General features: G+C 40.3%; 1 pseudogene; it reads right to left on the bottom strand.

The window, feature by feature from the left end:
* Nucleotides 1-2,266: 2,266 nt before the first annotated feature.
* Nucleotides 2,267-4,522, bottom strand: LOC137965031 (pentatricopeptide repeat-containing protein At2g22410, mitochondrial-like; annotated as a pseudogene).
* Between the last annotated feature and the right edge of the window lie 1,478 nt (nucleotides 4,523-6,000).

Raw genomic sequence — 6,000 nt, 5'->3', positions numbered from 1 at the left:
AAGGACATCAAATTTTTTTTTCAAGAAATAAACCCATACCTTTCTGCTTGCTTCATCAATAAATGTCACATAGTAGTTAGAACCACCAAGGGAGGTAACAGTTGAAGGCCCCCACATATCTGTGTGAACTCCAATTTTGTTGTCTTTTGCTTCTTTCTAACCTTAGAAAAACTAACCCTTTGTTGCTTGCTGAAAATATAGCCTTTACCTAAACTATTGTTTACTTTTTTCAACCCTAATAGCTTCCCTTTGGACTGAAGCACTTTCATTCCCTTCTCACTCATGTGATCGAGCCTATAATGCCACAAATCAGAATTAGTAGCAGCATCACCAACTGCAACCGTGTCTCTGCAACTTGGAATGATGTAAAGAGTTCCAGTTTTAACCCCTCATGCAACAACCAAGGCTCCCTTAGTGACTTTCCAGGCAACACCATTAAAAGATAAGCTATGACCTCCATCAACAAGCTACCTTATCGAGATCAGATTACGCATCAGTTTTGGTACATGTCTTACCTTGTGAATTTTCCACACTGACCCGTTTGACATCCTCAAACTAACATTACCAATATCGTCAACATCCAAAGGTTCTCCATCAACAAGATACACCTTCCCGTGATCTCCAGCAACATAGTTCTCCATGATCTCACGTTGTGTGGTGGTGTGAAAAGAAACTCTTGAATCTAAGACCCAAGAGTCAATAGGGCAATCAACCGAAAAGAGTAAAGCATCTTGTACCTCTTTAGTCATCGCATTTGCAGCATCACTTTTCTTTTCATCCTTCTTCGATGCTCTATAGTTCTTCTTTATGTGACCAGACTTGCCACAATTCCAGCATTCCATATTCCTTCCGAATTTGGACATGCTTCTACCATTCATTGACTTCCCTCTACCATTGCCCTTATTGAAATTCCTCTCATAGTTTTTGCCCCTAGTATCGACACTTAGGACAGAATTAGATGTTGACAATTCTCTGGAGTCCTTTCTACGAACTTCCTCTGCAAGAATGGTATCCCGAACGTCATTAAAAATCAACTTCCTATTGCCTACGGAATTGTTGATGACATCCCTCATAGGCTCCCAAAAATTTGGTAGAGACTTCAAAAGAATTAAAGCACGAACCTCATCATCAAATTTAATTTGAATGAAGGTCAATTGATTGACAATCACGCTAAATTCATTCAAGTGCGATGCCACTGATGTATTTTCTATCATCTTTAAATTGAAGAGTTTTTTCATGAGATGTACCTTATTATTTGCGGAAGGTTTCTCATACATGTCAGACAGAATCTTCATCATCCCCACTGTGGTTTACTTCTACACCACGTTGTAAGCAACGTTCTTCGACAACTCACAACGTTCTTCGACAGTGTTAATCGGACTACTCCCAAAACCTATCTATCGAGGAGATTATACTCGTCATCTTTCATACCTTCTAGTTTTATATCCAAAAGTGGTGTGTACAGTTTTTTACTGTATAGATAATCTTCGATCTGCATCCTCCAGAACGATAAATTCATACCATCGAACTTGTTGATTCCGAGTGCCGATCTTTCTCCGACAAACATTGCTATCAATCACGAACCAAAGCTCTGATACCACTTGTTAGGAATTAGACACCCTAATTCCAAACTAGCCAGAGCAATAATAATAATCACTAAAGAAAGAAAAATCAAGCACGAGAACAATTAAGATTTATACAGGTTTGCTTCAAGGTGAAACTACGTCTTGTCTTCTGCCACTGCAATAATCTATTATAAAGATGAAATAGTTTACAAGAAAAATTGCACACTTACAGGTGTTTTTCTCTAACCTCTTCTAGCCTCCAACTGATGATCTTACTCCAGGTGATAGTACTTTGGGTGATGAAACTGTTACGATCCCGGATCTCACACAGCAATTCGCAGGAATGAAGGAGGAGGAGGAGAAACCCAAGCTCCAAGGGGAACTTGAAACCCTTTATTGAGGATAACACATATCTTTAGGTTCATTGAGGAGAACGCACACCCTAGAGCTCGTTGCGGAGAACTCCAAATCCCTTGTTAACCTAAAATCAAGACTTCCCTTTTCTCATTCCTTTCACACGTAAGTAGGGTTCACGCTAGCAAGGTTAAAGAGCACAAAATTACATATATGCCCCTCCATGGCATTTAACTTAAAAAAATAAATTAACTTAAGGCTAAGTAACCTAATGACTAAGTAACTGACTCAACCACGATGCCTCTGAATGACTCGGCAACAATAGGGTCCATAACATTACTCCCCCTTGGAGAAAGAGTTTGTCCTCAAACTCGAAGGCAAGGGAGGCTTGGTAGGACGACACTTCTGATGTGCTTGGCGCATAGTCTTCCAACTTCAGTTTCTTGCTAATCCTATTGATCCTCCTTTTGATATTTTCAAGCACAACTGCCCACCACAATAGAGTTGCACCCTGCTATCTTTCTAATACCTCGGCCTTCTATCATGCTCCTGATATGAACTGCATCAGCCCACCTTCCTAAATCGGCATAAACATTGAATAAGAGTACATAAACTCCATCCTACAGTGGCTCGAGAACACGAAGATGTTTAGCTGCCTTTTCAGCCAAAGCAATATCATTATGAACTTTGGATGCCCCCAATAAGGATGCCCAGATGATAGCATTTGGTTCCATTGGCCTCTGTTGAACTAAGTGTGTCTTTTAGGAGACCAGCATGGCCTAGAAGACCCACCATGCACCCATAGTGCTCAATCTCTGGTTGTATAGTGTACATCGATAACATCTCCTTGAAATGGACAATGCCCTCTGCAACAAGATCAAAATGGCTACATGCGCACAAAACACCAATGTATGTTACCTTATTTGGCCTAAGGCCTTTGTTCGCATAGCTAAAAAAATGCAAGAACCAATTTTCCCTGCCCATGAATAGCAAGGCCTGAAATTATAGTTGTCCAAGACAAAACATCATTCTACGACATGCAGTTGAAAAGTAAGTGGGATTGATCTATCCTCTCACACTTAGAATACATGTCGGCAAGTGCTATTCCCAGAATGACATCCTGATGAATAAAACTTTCCTTGATGTAAACATGCAATAGTTTCCCTTGATCTAATGCACCCAGATTGGAGCAACCTGTGAATAAACCCACTATGGTAAATGGATCAGACTTTAAACCCTAGGCTTGTAGTTTTGGAAACAGTAATAAAACGTCAGTGAAACCCTTAACTTGTATGTACCCAATGATCATTGAATTGAATGTGGTGATGTCCTGGTCGTCCATTTGATCAAAGAGTGAGTGAGCACTAGTAAGATCTCCCAATTTGCAGTAACCATCAATGATAGCATTCCATGCTAGTAGAACTTGCTACTCCATGCTATCAAATACACAATGGGCATCCTGGATTTCTCCACATTTGGCATACATGTCAACTAAGGCCACTGCCATCTTGCTACTCATAGGAATATTGTCTCTATTAACCAAGTCATGAATCCACAGACCAATATCTAGCACCTTCAACTGGGCACAAGAAGAGAGGACTGAAACAACAACAATACCATCTAGCTTAACACCAGTAGACACCATTTTCTTGAAGAAGCCAATAGCCTCTTCAGGTTGCCCGTTCTGATCATACCCTGCAATCATACTAGTCCACATCTTTGGTATGTTAGCAGAGTTAGGAGGGAACTAGCCATAGTTAAATTGTTGGGTGGGAAAACTATGCTGGTTGTTGCATCCCCGTGTTGTCAAGGTACTCAAATAAATATGTGCACCATACAAGTTCACAATTTCAGACTCTTCCAGAATTGATTGTATGTTCAGCACTGGTTTGTAGGCAGTAGTCAAAATGACAAGATCAAACAACTCTAAAATTTGCAAGTTTTCAAAGGATGATTTGGTCTGAGTGAGCCACTACTACTATCTCTTTACCGCTTGAAGCTCTTCCTTCATCTCAAGACACACAACAGATTTTGATGAAGAAGACATACTCACTCCATCTCGATAAGCAGGAGAAAGCATTGATACAAAATGAATAAAAGGCATGTTAGTTTTAATCCTGTGAAGAGGGTCTTTGAGTGAAAAAATAGCTTCAGAAGCATGCAGGCCATGCAAATCTAGCTGCCATTGATCATGTTTATTGTTCTGAATACATAAAACTTTTGTAGTTGCCTGTCCTTTCAACTCCTCTACAACTAAAAATTCCTCTTGGGCCTCTACGGAAAGCTGCTGAGCAGGAAAGTGATCACCTCTTATATAGACATGATTAGCATCTCGAGTGTTAGGTTACTGATCTCATCATCCTCAGTGCATCACTCTGAGGATTCCCCATTGCTTTCAAAAGCTGCATATTGACTTCTACAACCTTGCTTACAGCAACTGTTTCTTCAGCCCAGACTATAAGTGTTCCCATGTACTTGATACCATCATGCACAAAATTTCTCACTTGAAGATGGAGGGTTAAACTCCTACTTTTTTTAGTTACTATCTCTGACAGAACACAAGTACCTTCACCAAGAAAACCTTGCGCAACCACCTTACATGCCCCATTTTCACCTGAGTTGTCCCCACTATCAATGTTATTATTTGTATTTCCCATTTGTAAGTCATTCTTCATCAATAGATGGAAGTAATGAAAAAGCACGGTCATACTGGCAAGACTCGACACAAGCATTAAGAGCCACATTGTAGCATTGAGCATTAGGTGCATAGCCAGAGAGGAGCATTTCAACAAATGTGTGAATTACACACTCCACTGGATCTGCTTTGGCAATTTCACCTATCAATGATGACCAGGTGACAACATTGGGACTAACACCATCAAAGACCATCTCTGCTTTTATTTTCCATGCCAATTGCCACATTTTGGCATCTGTAAAAACCTTTATAATTGTGTTGTAGGTTATGATATGCAATCGGCAGGTCCCAACTAATGCCATATGTCTTACTTCCTCGTAAATGTATTGTGGCCTCTCTATCCTTCCATCCAGATAACAGGCCTTTAGGAGTATGTTATATGTCGCCAGATCAGCAGGGACATTTAATATTTGCATTTGCTTGTAGATATGCATTGTATAACTCAAATCAAGGTCATTCACATTCATGAGGCCGCTGAAGACATACACATTAGGAACAATCCTTTGAGCCAGCAGCCCCTCAAAATTATACCTAGACCTTAAGTAATCAACACAGAGCCCACAAACATCAATAATAGTGCGGCATACATACATATTATGGCATTTGAACTTCAGTTTGGATACATCAAAGGCAATCAAGGCAGACATCAGCTCTCATTTCTTTTCCAATCAATGTATGATAGAAATGAACACGATATGAGGATGTGGTAGAAGACTTGCATACCTTACTACTATATTTGGGTCACGCTATCGAACACACATTTTTATCATGTTGTGTGGCTCAATAAAATCATTAACAAAGATTTCATACCTGATTATGTTCTCACACGCAGCAACAACGAAGGGAACCTCCATTCCGTCAACAACACCACTATCAGGAGCCTCATCTTGTTGGAGCAATTTCAGATCGAAACACATTGGTCCAGACTTCTCATCTTCCACCAAGGCAACTATTTCCACTAAAAAATCAAAGTCTCTGGATTTTTATTGCCTTCCTATTCGTATAAACCGCTAACGGTGGAAAAGTGAAGTTGTTGGGTAGAAAACTTTTAAGCCTCATATGAAGTAGAACCTGACCTTTTTTTTTCGGTGAACAGTACCCAAAATTTAGCATGGGGTTGGCACTCGTTGACGACTTCCGAACCAAAATTAGGCTGTTTCGAAGAGCACTTTGCACAAGGAACCATCAAATTTGGATTTCCAACCTCCACAACTTCGGATTTCCAGGCTCTGGATTTCCCTGCTCGGAGATTTGAGGTCGAACGACTTCAGGACGACAGCAATTATAACCTGAGACAGAGGCAGCTCAAAAATTTCTAGTCTCCATGACTTCGGATTTCCAGACTTTGGGCTTTGCATTTGGAGTTCGGCTTTGGATTTCTAAGCT

This window comes from Aristolochia californica, unplaced genomic scaffold (assembly GCF_029961685.1).
Source record: "Aristolochia californica isolate CCGP_79_NKW_82.1479 unplaced genomic scaffold, dmAriCali1.0.hap1 SCAF_5, whole genome shotgun sequence".
NCBI lineage: Eukaryota > Viridiplantae > Streptophyta > Magnoliopsida > Piperales > Aristolochiaceae > Aristolochia > Aristolochia californica.
The sequence above is the reverse complement of the archived record's forward strand: the minus strand, read 5'-3'. Positions and strand labels throughout refer to the sequence as shown.